At 45.4% G+C, this 17206-nt stretch overlaps 3 non-coding genes across 3 annotated transcripts; all 3 read left to right on the forward strand.

The window, feature by feature from the left end:
* The first annotated feature begins 560 nt into the window (after positions 1-560).
* trnaa-ugc (transfer RNA alanine (anticodon UGC)) lies at positions 561-632 on the forward strand. The gene has a single exon. It is a non-coding gene; the product is annotated as a tRNA-Ala (tRNA).
* A 2666-nt stretch (positions 633-3298) lies between these two features.
* On the forward strand, positions 3299-3370 carry trnaa-cgc (transfer RNA alanine (anticodon CGC)). The gene has a single exon. It is a non-coding gene; the product is annotated as a tRNA-Ala (tRNA).
* A 10818-nt stretch (positions 3371-14188) lies between these two features.
* On the forward strand, positions 14189-14260 carry trnaa-cgc (transfer RNA alanine (anticodon CGC)). The gene has a single exon. It is a non-coding gene; the product is annotated as a tRNA-Ala (tRNA).
* Positions 14261-17206: the final 2946 nt, after the last annotated feature.

Consider the following 17206-nt stretch of genomic DNA (forward strand, 5'->3'; position numbering starts at 1 on the left):
TCCCTGAAGGGTGTTAGTGAACCAGATGAGTTTTTACTCTAATCGATGGCGGTTTCATGGTCACCGTTACTGGGAGACGAGTTTTCAATTCCACAATTTGTGGCCTAAATTTCGACTTGAATCCGTGTCCCCAGTGGATGACCCTGGGGCTCAAACATACAAATACAACCACATTACAAATATTAACTTTCCTGAGTGAAAGAGGAACCAGTTAGTAGTTGCTTCAGCTGGAAAGAGTGTTTATACTTAATTTTAGGGTGAAATTGCCTGTAAAAACACAGAAATTAAAATCGTTCGCAAACCTCAGCAGGTCTGACAGCATCTGCGGAGAGGAATACAGTTCACGTTTCGAGTCCATATGGCACTTCGTCAGAACTGAGGAGAAATAGAAATGAGGTGAAATATAAGCTGGTTGAGGGGAGTGGAACAGGTAGAGCTGGATAGAGGGCCAGTGATAGGTGGAGGCAAAAAAAAGATTGCCAAAAATGTCACAGACAGAAGGACAAATGGTTGTTGAATATATGTATTTGAGCCTCTTTACTTACCACCCGATTACGTGTGGGGATGTAGCTCAGTGGTAGAGCGCATGTTTTGCATATATGACGTCCCGGTTTCAATCCCCGGCACCTCTACTTCGCCTTTTGACCGCAGCCATGCACAGTTTCTCACCTTTACAAACACGGACATGGTAATGTGCAGAAATCGATCATTCGCCAACATCCGAATTCAATGAAGGATGCGCCATCTGTCGGAATGGCTTCAAAATAAAGCTGTTCACATCATCAAAGCAGCATCTGTGGTTGTTCATCGAGACAACCATGAGGGCCCGCAGAAACGCATTTGTTCCTTCGGTGTTTTGTGTGCTTGTTGACTCACGACATCTCAGAGTTCAAGCACTCGCTCAGCAGTGTCCATGTCTCTGCTTCACGGTTCCTTGGAGTTTGTGGATCACTCCAGCTCGGAAACTAACTCACCCTGAGTATGTTGTCACATTCTAGGCAGCACACATAGGAAGGATGCGAAGGTTTATGAATGGGTCGCCCTGAGGTTATAACCGGGAGCGCTCGAGAGACGAGAAGCTTCAGTTCCGCGGAGGAGGTGCAGAGTCTGGGGCTATTCCCCTTCGAGGAGGGAATGTTGACAGGAGGTTTGATAGAGGCGTTCAAAATCATGAGGGGTCTGGACAGATTCGATGGGGAGAAACAATTCCCTGTGTTTGAGATGTTGGGATAATTTGACATTCAAGAACCGAATAGAAGAGATTGTATCGAGATTGCGGGAGATTCTATCGAAAATGGAGATAATTATAACGAGGTTGGAGTGACTGTATCAAGATTGGGGGTGATTGTAACGAGATCCGGGGTGACTGTGTCGAGATTGGGGCTCATTATATCGTGTTTGGAGTGATTTATCGAGATTGGGGTTGATTGTATCGAGATTGGGGGTGATTGTAACGGGATCTGGTGTGGCTGTATCGAGATTAGCGTTGATTGTATCGAGATGTGGGGAGATTGTGTCGAGATTGGGGGTGATTGAGCTGCTCGAGAGCCGGGGAACTCATCCCGTCCATGAGCCCCGCCCCCTCTTCCCTGGCTTCTGTTCCAACCTCCCATCCTGGCTGCATCTCAGTCAATATTGTTCTCGGTTCTCTCCTTAGGCACCATCCTTCCTTTCAAACTTGTTTAGTCAAGTCACTTCTCAGAAAAATGTAGAGATAATGAACCCTCTGTAGCTGCAATTTACCGCCCCCATCTCCAATCTTCCTCTCCTCTCCAAAGATCCTGAATCTGCTTCCGCCTTCAAAACCAGTGCCCATCGTATTCCGAGCTCCATGTTGCAAATATTCCCTTGTTACCCAATCGAAAAGAGACCATAACAAATTCACCAGCGACCCCATACGTGGCAGAGACAAGGGTAAACTGTGCACAATTACCGTTATAACTGGGAAATGGCAGATACATGGAATTTCTTCACAGCACAAGCACTTAACGGCAGAAATAAAATTAAAACAGTACGTGTTGGAAAAGCTCAGCAGGTCTGGTTGCATCAGTGGATAGAGAAACAGAGTTAACGTTTCACTATCAACATGAATTTTCTTCGGAATTGAAGAGAGGTAAAGGTAAGCGCTGTCTGTAAGCAAAATAGCAGAATGTGGTAATAGGAGAATAAAGGTCAGTGCTGCCTGAAAGCAAAACATGAGCAAATGATATAGACTGACAATCGGGGAAAATAATAAAAATAGAGGGCAGAGTTCATGCTCTGAAGATGTTGAATTCAGTTTTAAGTGCATAAGCCTGGAAGACGCCAAATTGGAAGATGAGGTTCTTTTCCCACAGCTTTGTTGGGCTTCACTGGAACGTTGCATCAGGCCGAGGAGTGAAATGTGAGCATGAGAGCAAGATGCTGAAATGGAATAGCAACCGGGGCGGGGCCATGTTTGTGGGCTGAGCAGAGATGTTCTAAAAAGTGGTCACCCAGCCTGTGTTGAGTCTTCCCAAAGTAGAGGAGCACACACTGTCGGCAGCGAATGTAATGGACTAATTTTCTATTTCCTTCGTTCTTTCATGGGATGTGGGCGTCACAGACAGGATCAGCCTTTGTTACCCGTCCCTAATTGCCCTTGAACTGAGTGAATTGCTGGGCCCTTTCAGAGGGCAGTTAAGAGTCAACCGCATACCTACGTGTGGAAAGTCACAATTAGGACAGGCCTGATAAGGATGAAGGCTTGCCTTCCCTGAAGGATGCTAGTGAAGCAGATGGGTTTTTACTCAAATCGATATCGGTTTCATGGTCACTGTGACTGGGAGACGAGTTTTCAATTCCACATATTGGGACCTAAATTTCGACTTGAATCCATGTCCCCAGTGGATGAGCCTGGGACCCAACCATCCTAATACAACCACATTACAACTGTTACCCTTCGTGAGTGGAAGAGGAACCAGTTAATAGTTGCTTCACCTGAAAGGAGTGTTTTTACTTAATTGTAGAAAAGGTTCGGAGGGTGAAATTACCTGTAACTACACAAAAATAAAAATAGGTGGAACATCTCAGCTGGTCTGACAGTATCTGCAGAGCGGAATACAGTTCACGTTTCCAATCCATATGACACTTCAACAGAACTGAGGAAAAATAGAAATGAGGTGAAATATAAGCTGGTTGAGGGGGGTGGCACAGGTAGAGCTGGATAGAGGGCCAGTGATAGGTGGAGGCAAAGATGAGATTGTCAAAGATGTCACAGACAAGAGGACAAAATGTTGTTGAAACATTTGTGCTTCTTAATGTCCCAAAGCAGGTACCTGGGGATGTAGCTCAGTGGTATAGCGCATGCTTCGCATGTATGAGGTCCCGGGTTCAATCCCCTGCATCTCCATTTCGCCTTTTGAATGCAGCCGTGCACAGTTTTTCACCTTTACACAAACAGACATGGTAAATTCGCTTCATATGTGCAGAAAGCGATCATTCGCCAACATCCGAATTCAATGAAGGATGCGCTTTCTGTCGGAATGGCTTCATAATAAAGCTGTTCGCGTAATCAAAGCAGCACCTGTGGTTGTTCATTGAGACATTTGTACCTTCAGTGTTTTGTGTGCTTGTTGACTCACGACACTCAGGGTTCAAGCTCTCGTTCAATGCTTTGTGGCTTTGCGGCAGGAAACATTCGCCCTGAGTAGGTGATAACCGCAGAATAAAGGTGGGCGCTGTCTTAGGGCAAAATAGCAGAATGTGTTAGCGCTGGAAGGGGCAGCTCATTGGACAGACCCAAGCTCAATGACAGATAGTTCCATCAGCACCTCGCACTTGTTGTTGGGGGTGAGTTTGGAGGCAGGCTAGAATGTTTCAGAATAGGTTATGGGTGATTAAAAGGAAGAGTCTCTTTGTCTTGTATTCAATGACACCTTATACATTCCGTCTGCACCGCTATCTAACTTACCCGTCACCTCCATAGCCCCAGCTGTCCTTCTGCCCTTTTATTCAACAGCACAGAGCCCATCACACCCCCATGTCTCTCCTCTCTTCGGAAGAAGACGCATATCCGGCTCTGAAAACCACCCGCTTCTCTCTCCACTGTTGCTGACAGTTCTGTTGAGTTTTTCAGCTCTTTCAGTTTTCAATTCAGCTTCCAATGGTTAAATTGTTACCACCCACTTTCTGTCCACCAACACTTCTTTCGTCCTATTAGTTCTGAAACGTGTGGTCATGTGTAGTCCAGAAGGGGGATGCAGGTGTTGCTGTCAGTGACTCTCCAGGGAGGGCGCAGTTGAGCTGCTCCGAGATCCGGGGAACTCATCCTGCCCATGAGCCCCGCCTCCTGTTCTCTGGGCTCTGTTTCCACTAAATTGCTGACCACCCAACTTCACATTCTGGTTCCCTGGTCAGTGCATTCTATTATAATATTATTATAAATTAGTATATTATATATATTATATATATATATAATATAGATATATTATTATAATATTGTTCAGTGTACTCTTCTGAGCCACTACTTTCCGTTTCAAACCTGTCTAGTCACCTCACTTCTCTAAACAATGTGGAGATAATGAACTCTCTGCACCTGAAATACACCGCTCCCATCTCCAATCTCCCTCTCCTCTCCAAAGTCCCTGAATGTTTTGCCGACTTCAAAACATTTGTCCGTCTTTTCACGAGCTTCATGTTTGAAATTCTCCATGTGGGATTCAGCCTTTGATACCCAATCGAAAAGAGGCCATTGCAAATTCACCAGCGACTTCATACGTGGCTGTGACAAGGGTAAACGATGCACAATTATCTTTATAACTTGTAAGTGGCAGACACATGAGAGTTCTTCACAGGACAGGCACTTAAAGGCAGAAATAAAAACAAAAAAAAAGTGCTGGGCAATTCTCCGCAGGTCTAGCAACATTTGTGCGGATAGAAACAGAGTTAATATTTCACCTTCAATATGACGTTTCTTCTGAAATCGGGAGTGGTGGAATGTGGTGGGTTTTCGGTTGTTGGACGCAAGTTGAGGTGGAAGGTTGTCAGGGAAAAGAGGGTCATGGATTGCTTAGAGGTCTGGGGACATTAAATTACAAAGATGCCATGGAACAAATGGGAAAGAGAGGGGGAATGGTATGAGTAAAGGAACAAAGCATTGGTGCAGAGCAAGTGTTAATAGCAGATTAAAGGTCAGCGCTGTCTGAAAGCAAAATAGCAGAATGTGGTAATAGGAGAATAAAGGTCAGTGCTGTCTCAAAGTAAAACATAAGATCACGATATAGACTGACAATTGGGGAAAAGTAAGAGAAATAGAGGACAGAGTTCATGGCCTGAAGATGTTGAATTCAGTTTTGAGTCCATAAGCCTGGAAGACGCCAAATTGGGAGATGTGGTTCTTTTCCCACAGCTTTGTTGGGCTTCACTCGAACATTAGATCAGGCCGAGGACTGGTATGTGAGCATCAGCGCAAGATGCTGAACCTGAATAGGAACCGGACCTGGGCCATGTTTGTGGACTGAGCAGAGATGTTCTACAAAGTGGTTACAAAGCCTGTGTTGAGTCTTCCCAAAGTAGAGGAGTCCACACTATCAGCAGCGAATGCAATGGACTAATTTTCTATTTTCTTTGTTCTTTCATAGGTTGTGGGTGTCACTGACAGGGTCAACATTTGTTACCCATCCCTAATTGCCCTTGAACTGAGTGAGTTGCTTGGCCCTTTCAGAGGACAGTTAAGAGTCAACCACATACCTATGTGTGGAAAGTCACAAGTAGGGCAGGCCTGATAAGGATGAAGGTTTTCCTTCCCTGTAGGGTGTTAGTGAACCAGATGGGTTTTTACTCAAATCGATGGCGGTTTCACGGTCACCGTTACTGGGAGACGAGTTTTCAATTCCACATTTTGGTACCTAAATTTCGACTTGAATCCATGACCCCAGTGGATGAACCTGGGGCTCAACCATCCAAATACAACCACATTACAACTGTTACCCTTCGTGAGTGGAAGAGGAACCAGTAAATAGTTGCTTCACCTGAAAGGAGAGTTTTAAATTAATTTTATGGTGAAATTGCCTGTAACTACACAAAAATAAAAATAGCTGAAAATCTCAGCAGTTCTGTCAGCATCTGCGGAGAAGAATACAGTTCGCCATTCGAGTCCATATGACACTTCATTAGAACTGAGATAAAAGAGAAATGAGGTGAAATATAAGCTGGTTGAGGGGGGTGACAAAGGTTGAGTTGGATGGAGGCCCAGTGACACGTGGAGGCAAAGAAGAGATTGTCAAAGATGTCACAGACAAGAGGACAAAGTGGTGTTGAAGCATTGCTGCTTCTTTATGTGCAAGGTCAGTGCCGGTGGGGATGTAGCTCAGTGGTATACCGCATGCTTCGCATGTATGAAGTCCCGGGTTCAATCTCTGGCATCTCCATTTCGTCTTTTGAATGCAGCCGTGCACAATTTCTCACCTGTACACACACAGACATGGTCAACTCGCTTCATATGTGCAGAAAGCGATCATTCGCCAACATCCGAATTCAATGAAGGATGTGCAATCTGTCGGAATGGCTTCAAAATAAAGCTGTTCACATAATCAAAGCAGCATCTGTGGATGGTCGTTGAGACATTTGTACCTTCAGTGTTTTGTGTGCTTGTTGACTCACGACACTCAGAGTTCAAGCACTCGTTCAATGCTTTGTGGCTTTGCGGCAGGAAGCATTCGCCCAGAGTAGGTGATAACCGCAGAACAAAGGTGGGCGCTGTCTTAGGGCAAAATAGCAGAATGTGTTAGCGCTGGAAGAGGCAGCTCATTGGACAGTCCCAAACCCAATGACAGAGAGTTCCATCAGCTCCTCGCATTTGTTGTTGAGGGTGAGTTTGGAGACAGGCTAGAATGTTTCAGAATAGTTATGAGTGAGTGAAAGGAAGAGTCTCTTTGTCCTCTGTTCAATGACACCTTTTTCATTCAATCTGCCCCGCTATCTAACTTATCCCTCACCTCCTTAGGACCAGCTGTCCAATAGCCCTTTTATTCAACAGCACAGAGCCCATCACACACCTATCTCGCTCCTCGCCTCGGAAGAAACGCATATTCGTCTCCGAAACCCACCCGCTTCTCTCTCAACTGGTGCTGCCAGTTCTGATGAGTTTTTCAGCTCTTTCTGTTTTCATTTCAGCTTCCAAGGGCTAAATTGTTATCACCCTCTTTCTGTCCACCAACAATTCTTTCGGCCGAGTAGTTCTGAAACGTGTGGACATCTGCAGTCCAGAAGGGGGATGCAGGAGTTGCTGTGAGTGACTCTCCAGGGGGGGCGCTGTTGAGCTGCTCCGAGAACCGGGGAACTCATCCTGTCCATGAGCTCCGTCTCCTGTTCCCTGGGCTCCGTTCCCACTAAATTGCTTACCACCCAACCTCCCAACGTGATCCGAGGTCTGTCAATATTGTTCAAGGTTCACTCCTGAGGCACCTTCTTACGTTTCAAACCTGTTTAGTCATGTCACTTCTCTAAAAAATGTAGAGATAATGAGCTCTCTGCACCTGAAAGACACCGCTCCCATCTCCAATCTCCCTCTCCTCTCCAAAGTCCCTGATTGTATTTCCGACTGCAAAACATTTGCCCGTCATTTCCCGAGCTTCATGTTTGAAATTCTCCACGTGGGATTCAGCCTTTGATACCCAATTGAAAAGAGGCCATTGCAAATTCACCAGCGACATCATACGTTGCAGTGACAAGGGTAAACGATGCACAATTACCTTTATAACTGGGAAATGGCTGATACATGGAATTTCTTCACAGAACAGGAACTTAAGGGCTGAAATAAATAGGAAATAAAAGTGCTTGAAAACTCTCAGCAGATCTAGCAGCATCTGCGCGGATAGAAACAGAGTTAATATTTCACCATCAATATGACGTTTCTTCTGAAATCAGGAGTGGTGGAAGGTGGTGGGTTTTTGGCTGTTGATTGGAAGGTGAGGAGGAAGGTGGAACAGGGAAAAGAGGGTCATGGATTGATTAGAGGTCTGGGGACATTAAATTACAAAGGAGCCATGGAACAAGTCGGAAGGAGAGGGGGAATGGTAAAAGTAAAGGAGCAAAGCATTGGTCCAGAGCAAGTGTTAATAGCAGATTCAATGTCAGCGCTGTCTGAAAGCAAAATAGCAGAATGTGTTAATAGGAGAATAAAGGTCAGTGCTGCCTGAAAGCAAAAGAGGAGATCAAGATATAGACTGAACATCGGGGTAAATAATACAAATACAGGGCAGAGTTCATGGTCTGAAGGTGTTGAATTCAGTTTTGAGTCCATAAGGCTGGAAGACGCCAAATTGGATGATGAGGTTCTTTCCCCACAGCTTTGTTGGGCTTCACTGGAACATTGCATCAGGCCGAGGGCAGAAATGTGAGCATGGGAGCAAGATGCTGGACTGGAATAACAACCGGGGCCGGGCCATGTTTGTGGGCTGAGCAGAGATGTTCTACAAAGTGATCACCCAGCCTGTGTTGAGTCTTCCCAAAGTAGAGGAGTCCACACTGTCAGCAGCGAATGAAATGGACTAATTTTATATTTCCTTTGTTTTTTCATGGGATGTGGGAGTCACTGGCAGGATGTGCCTTTATCACCCGTCCCTAATTGCCCTTAAACTGAGAGGCTTGCTGGGCCCTTTCAGAGGACAGTTAAGAGTCAACCACATAAAATCGTGTGGAAAGTCACAAGTAGGGTACGCCTGATAAGGATGAAGGTTTTCCTTCCCTGAAGAATGTTACTGAACCAGATGGGTTTTTACTCAAATCGATGGCATTTTGATGGTCACCGTGACTGGGAGACGAGTTTTCAATTCCACATTTTGTTACCTAAATATCGACTTGAATCCGTGTCCCCAGTGGATGAGGCTGGGGCACAACCATCCTAATACAACCACATTACAACTGTTACACTTCGTGAGTGGAAAGGGAACCAGTAAATATTTGTTTCACCTGAAAGGTGAATTATAGAACAGGTTCTGTGTGTGAAATTTCCTGTAACTACACAAAAATAAAAATAGCTGGAAAATATCAACAGGCCTGTCAGCATCTGCGGAGAGAAATACAGTTGACGTTTCGAGTCAATATGACACTTCATCCGAACTGAGGAAAAATAGAAATGAGGTGAAATATAAGCTGGTTGAGGGGGTGACACAGGTGGAGCTGGATAGAGGGCCAGTGATAGTGGCCAGGTGGAGGCAAAAAACAGATTGTCAAAGATGTCACAGACAAAAGGACCAAGTGGTGTTGAAGCATTTGTGCTTCTTTATGTCCAAAGTGAGAGCCGGTGGTGATGTAGCTCAGTGGTAGACCGCATGCTTCGCATGTATGAAGTCCCGGGTTCAATCCTCGGCATCTCCACTTCATCTGTTGAATGCAGCCGTGCACAGTTTCTCACCTTTACACACACAGACCTGGTAAACTCGCTTCATATGTGCAGAAAGCGATCATTCTCCAACATCCGAATTCAATGAAGGATGCGCCATCTGTCGGAATGGTTTCAAAATAAAGCTGTTCACATCATCAAAGCAGCACCTGTGGTTGTTCATTGAGACATTTGTACCTTCCGTGTTTTGTGTGCTTCTTGACTCACGACACTCAGAGTTCAGAGTCCATGTCTCTGCTTCACGGTTCCTGGGAGTTTGCGGATCAGCCCAGGGTGGATTTGACTTTCTTGAACCTAGTAGAAGTGATCATATCGAGATGGGTTTGATTGTATGGAGATTGTTGGTGATTGTATCCAGTTTGGGGGTGCTTGTATCGAGATTGTTGGTGATTGTATGGAGATTGTTGATGATTGTATGGAGATTGTTGGTGATTGTATAGAGATTGTTGGTGATTGTATCGAGATCGGGGGTGATCGTATCGAGATTGGTGGTGATTGTTTGGAGATTGTTGGTGATTGTATGGAGATTGATGGTTATTGTGTGGAGATTGGGTGTGATTGTATGGAGATTGTTGGTGATTGCATCGAGATCGGGGGTGATTGTATCGAGATTGGGGGTGATTTTATTGAGAATTGGGGTGATTGAATGGAGATTGTTGGTGATTGTATCGAGATTGTCGGTGATTGTATCGAGATTGGGGGTGATTTTATTGAGAATTGGGGTGATTGAATGGAGATTGTTGGTGATTGTATCGAGATTTTTGGTGATTGTATCGAGATTGAGGGTGATTGTATCGAGATTGGGTGTGATTGTATGGAGATTGTTGGTGATTGTATTGAGATTGAGGGTGATCGTATCGAGATTGGGTGTGATTGTTTCGAGATTGGGGGTGATTGTATCGAGATTGGGGGTGATTGCATCGAGATTGGTTGTGATTGTATCGAGATTGGGTGTGATTGTATGGAGATTGTTTTTGATTGTATTGAGATTAAGGGTGGTTATATCGAGATTGGGTGTGATTGTTTGGAGATTGTTGGTGATTGTATCGAGATTGTGGGTGATTGTATCGAGAATGGGGGTGATTTTATGGAGATTTCTGGTGAGTGTATCGAGATTGGGGGTATTTGTATCGAGGTTGGGGGTGATTATATAGAGATTGTTGATGATTGTTTCCAGATTGGGGGTGATAGTTTCGAGATTGGGGTGATTGTATCGATATTTCGGGTGATTGTATGTAGATTTTTGGTGATTGTATGACGATCGGGCACGATTGTATCAAGATTGCTGGTGCTTATATCGGGGCGTTGGCCATATTGGAAACCTGGATATGGGTGGATCGCACCTTCCCTGTGAATGAAGCCTCCACTTCTCCCTCTCCAATCCAACCAGCCCAGCCCGTCATGACGCTAGCCTGGCATTTCCAACCACATCACACCATGGTGCTTCCTTTCATTTGTCTTGCACTTTCTCATTCTTTGGCAATCTCACTGCATTCCTGCCCACTCAACCAAAATCCCCCTTCGCCAAGCCTCGCCAAATTATCATCGAAGCATAGGCACCTAGATATCTTCACTGCTGTTCTCCCTCTGCCACGGCAGTGTGTGACTTCTCGCCTCCCCTGACTGCATCTTCAATTCCTCGTATTCTCTTTCCTCTGTACTCGCTGCCCGCTTACCCTCCCTGAACCCCTTTCTCGATGGAAAGTTACCAATCAGTTTCGCAGTCACTCTCTTGGCCTTGCCATCTTCGATGTCCAGCTCTCTATTAAAGCAATGACTTTCCTCACGTCGGCCAATGTCCCGTTACAGCTCCCATCTCTGCTTAACTCCAAGGGACATAGGGCTGAAAGGAAGTGGTGAGTAACTGGTTGAGATGCCCACTGCCAGGGTTTGTTGGAGCACGTGAAACAATGTAAGGTCGCTCCCTCATCGAATGAAACCATTCACTATTCCATGACCATGCTGGGACGCACAGATAGCCCAGGGATTCCAATAACTAATCCATACCTTATTCTGAAACACTCTCGCCGGCCGACACACTCACCCCCAACAACAAGTGCGAGGAGCTGATTGAACTCTTTGTCATTCGGCTTTGGACTGGCCAATGAGCTGCCTCTTCCAGTGCGACCACATTCTGCTATTTTTCTCTCAGACAGCGGCCAAATTTATTTCTGGTATTATCACCTACTCTGGGCGAATGCTTTGTGGCTTTGCAGCAGGAAGCATTCGCCCCGAGTAGGTGATAATAGCAGAATAAAGGTGGGCGCTGTCTGAGAGCAAAATAGCAGAATGTGTTAGCACTGGAAGAGGCAGCTCATTGGACAGTCCCAAGCCCAATGCCAGATAGTTCCATCAGCTCCTCGCACTTGTTGTTGTGGGTGAGTTTGGAGTCAGGCTAGAGTGTTTCAGAATAGGTTATGGGTGAGTAAAAGGAAGAGTCTGTTTGTCTTGTGTTCAATGACATCTTTTTCATTCAATCTGCCCCGCTATCTAACTTACCCCTCACCTCCTTAGCCACAGCTGTCCTTCTGTCCTTTTATTCAACAGCACAGAGCCCATCACACCCCTATCTCTCTCCTTTGATCGGAGGAAGACACATATTCGGCTCTGAAAACCACTTGCTTCTCTCTCCACTGTTGCTGCCGGTTCTGACGAGTTTTTCAGCTCTTTCTGTTTTCATTTCAGCTTTCAAGGGCTAAATTGTTATCACCCTCTTTCTCTCCGCCAACACTTCTTTAGCCCGATTAGTTCTGAAACGTGTGGTCATGTGCAGTCCAGAAGGGGGATGCAGGAGTTGCTGTCAGTGACTGTCCAGAGAGGGCGCTGTTGAGCTGCTCCGAAAACCGGGGAACTCATCCTGTCCACGAGGCCCGCCTCCTGTTCCCTGTGTCCTGTTCCCACTAAAATACTGACCACCCAACTTCACATCCTGGCTCCCAGGTCAGTCAATCTTGTTCAGGGTTCTCCCTTAAGGCGCCAACTTCCGCTTCAAACCTGTTTAGCCATGTCACTTCTCTAAAAAATGTAGATATAATGAGCTCTCTGCACCTGAAATACACCGCTCCCATCTCCAATCACCCTCTCCTCTCCAAAGTGCCTGAATGCGTTGCCGACTGCAAAACATTTACCCGTCATTTCCCGATCTTCATGTTTGAAATTCTCCACGTGGGATTCAGCCTTTGATACCCAATTGAAAGAAGCCATTGCAAATTCACAAGCGACTTCATACGTGGCAGAGAAAAGTGTAAACGATGCACAATTACCTTTATAACTGGGAAATGGCAGATACATGGAATTTCTTCACAGGACAGGCACTATAAGGGAGAAATAAAATGAAAAAAACATGCTTGAAAAATCTCAGCAGGTCTAGCAGCATCTGTGCGGATAGAAACAGAGTTAACATTTCACCTTCAATATGACGTTTCTTCTGAAATCAGGAGTGGTGGAATGTGGTGGGTTTTCGGTTGTTTGACGCAGGGTGAGGTGGAAGGTGGAACAGAAAAAAAGAGGGTCATGGATTGATTAGAGGTCTGGTGAAACTAAATTACAAAGATGCTATGGAACAAATGGGAAAGAGAGGGGGAATGGTATGAGTAAAGGAACAAAGCATTGGTCCAGAGCAGGTGTTAATAGCAGATTAAAGGTCAGCGCTGTCTGAAAGCAAAATAGCAGAATGTGGTAATAGGAGAATAAAGGTCAGTGCTGCCTGAAAGCAAAACATGAGAAAATGATATAGACTGACAATCGGGGAAAATAAAACAAATAGAGGACAGAGTTCATGGTTTGAAGATGTTGAATTCAGTTTTGAGTCGATAAGGCTGGAAAACGCCAAATTGGAAGATGAGGTTCTTTCCCCACAGCTTTGTTGGGCTTCACTGGAACATTGCATCAGGCCGAGGACTGAAATGTGAGCATGAGAGCAAGATGCTGGACTGGAATAGCAACCGGGGCGGGGCCATGTTTGTGGGCTGAGCAGAGATGTTCTACAAAGTGATCACCCAGCCTGTGTTGAGTCTTCCCAAAGTAGAGGATTCCACACTGTCAGCAGCGAATGCAATGGACTAATTTTCTTTTTCCTTTGTTCTTTTATGGGATGTGGGCGTCACGGGCAGGATGTGCCTTTGTTACCCATCCCTAATTGCCCTTGAGCTGAGTGACTTGCTGGGCCCATTCAGAGGGCAGTTAAGAGTCACGCACATACCTATGGTGGAAAGTCACAAGTTGGGCAGGCCTGATAAGGATGAAGCTTTTCCTTCTCAGAAGGATGTTACTGAGCCAGATTGGTTTTTACTCAAATCAATGGCATTTTCATGGTCATCGTGACTGGGAGACGAGTTTTCAATTCCACAATTTGCTACCTAATTTTCGACTTGAATCGGTGTCCCCAGTGGATGAACCTTGGGCTCAACCAAACTAATACAACCACATTACAACTGTTACCCTTCGTGAGTGGAAGAGGAAGCAGTAAATAGTTGCTTCACCTGAAAGGAGTGTTTTTGCTTAACTGTAGAACAGGTTCAGAGGGTGAAATTGCCGGTAACTACACAAAAATATAAATAGCTGGAAAATCTCAGCAGGTCTGACAGCAGCTCCGGAGAGGAATACAGTTGACGTTTCGAGTCCATATGACACTTTATCAGAACTGAGGATAAATAGAAATGAGGTGAAATATAAGCTGGTTGAGGGGGGGGTGGCACAGGTAGAGCTGGATTGAGGGCCAATGATAGGTGGAGGCAAATAAGAGATTGTCAAAGATGTCACAGAAAAGAGGACAAAGTGGTGTTGAAGCATTTGTGCTTCTTTATGTCCCAAATACACGCAGTTGGGGATGTAGCTCAGTGGTAGAGCGCATGCTTCGCATGTATGAGGTCCCGGGTTCAATCCCCGGCATCTCCACTACACGTTTTGAATGCAGCTGTGCGCAGTTTCTCACCTTGACACACACACAAATGTTAAACTCGCTTGATATGTGCAGAAAGCGATCATTCGCCAACATCCGAATTCAATGACGGATGCGCCATCTGTCGGAATAGAATCAAATAAAGCTGTTCACATCATCAAAGCAGCACCTGTGGTTGTTCATTGAGACATTTGTACCTTCAGTATGTGTGCTTGTTGACTCACGACACTCAGAGTTCAAGCACTCGTTCTGCAGAGTCCATGTCTCTGCTTCACGGAGCCTGGGAGTATGTCGATCACTCCAGCTCGGTAAGTAACTCACTCTGAGTATGGTGTCACATTCCAGGCTGCACTCTTTAGGAAGGATGCGATATTTTATCAATTGGTTTCACCGAGGTTATAACCGGCAGCGCTCAAGAGACAAGAAGTTTCAGTTCCGCGGAGGCGGTGCAGAGTCTGGGGCTTTTCCCCTTCGAGGAGGGAATGTTAACAGGAGGTTTGATAGAGGCGTTTAAAATCATGAGGGATCTGGACAGAGTCGATGGGGAGAAACAGTTCCCAGTTTTTGAGATGTTGGTAGAATTTGACATTCATGAACCGACTAGAAGTGATTGTCATCGAGATTGGGGGTGATTGTCTCCAGATTGGGGGTGATTGTATCGAGATTGCGGGTGATTGTATCGAGATTGCGGGTGATTATCTCGAGATTGCGGGTGATTGTATCGAGATTGCGGGTGATTGTATCGAGATTGCGGGTGATTGTATCGAGAATGGGGGAATTGTATCGAGATTGGGGGTGATTGTATCGAGATCTGGGAATTGTATCGTGATATGGCGGTGATTGTATCGTGATATGGAAGTGATTGTATCGAGATTGGGGGGAATTGTATCGAGATTGGGGGGAATTGTATCGAGATTGGGGATGATTGTATCGAGATTGGGAGGAATTGTATCGAGATTGGGGGTGATTGTATCGACATTGGGGGAATTGTATCCAGATTGGGTGTAATTGTATCGAAATTGGGGATGATTGTATCGAGATTGGGAGGAATTGTATCGAGATTGGGGGTGATTGTATCGAGATGTGGGGTGATTGTGTCGAGATTTGGGGTGATTGTATCGAGATTGGCGGTGATTCTATCGAGATTGTGGGTGATTGTATCGAGATGCGGGGTGATTGTGACGAGATGTGGGGTGATTGTTTGGATATTGGGTGTGATTGAGCTGCTCGAGAGCCGGGGAACTCATCCTGTCCATGAGACCCGCCCCCTCTTCCCTGGCTTCTGTTCCAACCTCCGATCCTGGCTGCAGCTCAGTCAATATTGTTCTCGGTTCTCTCCTGAGGCACCATCCTTCCTTTTAAACTTGTTTAGTCATGTCACTTCTCAGAAAAATGTAGAGATAATGAAGTCTCTGTACCTGCAAGCTACCGCCCCCTTCTCTTCTCTCCAAAAATCCTGAATCTGCTTCCGCCTTCAAAACCCGTGCCCATCATTTCCCGAGCTCCATGTTTCAAATTCTCCCTTGTTACCCAATCGAAAAGAGACCATAGCAAATTCACAAGCGACCCCAAACGTGGCAGTGACAAGGATACACTGTGCACAGTTACCTTTATAACTGGGAAATGGCAGATAAATGGAATTTCTTCACAGAACAAGCACTTAACGGCAGAAATAAAAACTAATAAATATGTCTGGAAAAATCTCAGCAGGTCCAGCAGCATCGGTGGAGAGGGAAACAGAGTTAAGGTTTCATATTCAATATAACGCTTCTTCTGAAATGAGAAGTGGTGGAATGTGCTGGCGTTTCGGCTGTTGGACACAAGGTGAGGGGGAAGGTGGAGCAAAAAAAAAAGGGTCATGAATTGGTTAGAGGTTTGGGGAGATTAAATTACAAAGATGCCATGGAACAAAATGCAAAGAGAGGGGGAATGGTAAAAGTAAAGGAGCAAAGCATTGGTCCAGAGCAGGTGTTAATAGCAGATTAAAGGTCAGCGCTGTCTGAAAGCAAAATAGCAGAATGTGGTAAAAGGAGAATAAAGGCCAGGGCTGCCTGAAAGCAAAACATGAGGACAAGATACAGACAATTGGGAAAAATAATACAAATAGAGGGCAGAGTTCATGGTCTGAAGTTTTTGAATTCGGTGCATGGTTCAAAAGCCTGTAAGACACCTAATTAGAAGATGAGGTTGTTTTCCCCGCAGCTTTGTTGGGCTTCACTGGAACATTGCATCAGGCCGAGGACTGAAATGGGAGCATGGGAGCAAGATGCTGGACTGGAATATAAACCGGGGCGGGGCCATGTTTGTGGACTGTGCAGAGATGTTCTACAAAGTGGTCACCCAGCCTGTGTTGAGTCTTCCCAAATTAGCGGAGTCCACACTGTCAGCAGCGAATGCAATGGAGTAATTTTATATTTACTTTGTTCTTTCATGGGATGTGGGCGTCACTGACAGGATCTGCTTTTGTTACCCATCCCTAATTGCCCTTGAACTGAGTGACTTGCTGGGCCCTTTCAGAGGGCAGTTAAGAGTCAACCACATACCTCTGTGTGGAAAGTCACAAGTAGGGCAGGCCTGATAAGGATGAAGGTTTTCCTTCCCTGAAGGAAGTCAGTGAACCAAATGGGTTTCAACAATTTCGATTTGAACCCGTGTTCCCAGTGGATGAACCTGGGTTTCAATAATACTAGTCCAAGCACATTCCCACTGTCTCACTTCGTGAGTGGTAGAGGTACAAGTAAATCTTTGCTTCACCTGAAAAGAGTGATTTTACTTAATGGTAGAAGAGCCACGAAGGGTGAAATGACCTTTAACTAGAAATATGCATTTGTGCTTGTTTATGTTTGTGGTTTTGGTATGTGAGTGATTTCACTGAACAGGAGAACAGGCTCGAAATATTAAATGCGCTTTAACTAAACATGCATTTGCCGATGTTGGCACTT

This window comes from Cetorhinus maximus, chromosome 38, assembly GCF_964194155.1.
Source record: "Cetorhinus maximus chromosome 38, sCetMax3.hap1.1, whole genome shotgun sequence".
Taxonomy (NCBI): domain Eukaryota; kingdom Metazoa; phylum Chordata; class Chondrichthyes; order Lamniformes; family Cetorhinidae; genus Cetorhinus; species Cetorhinus maximus.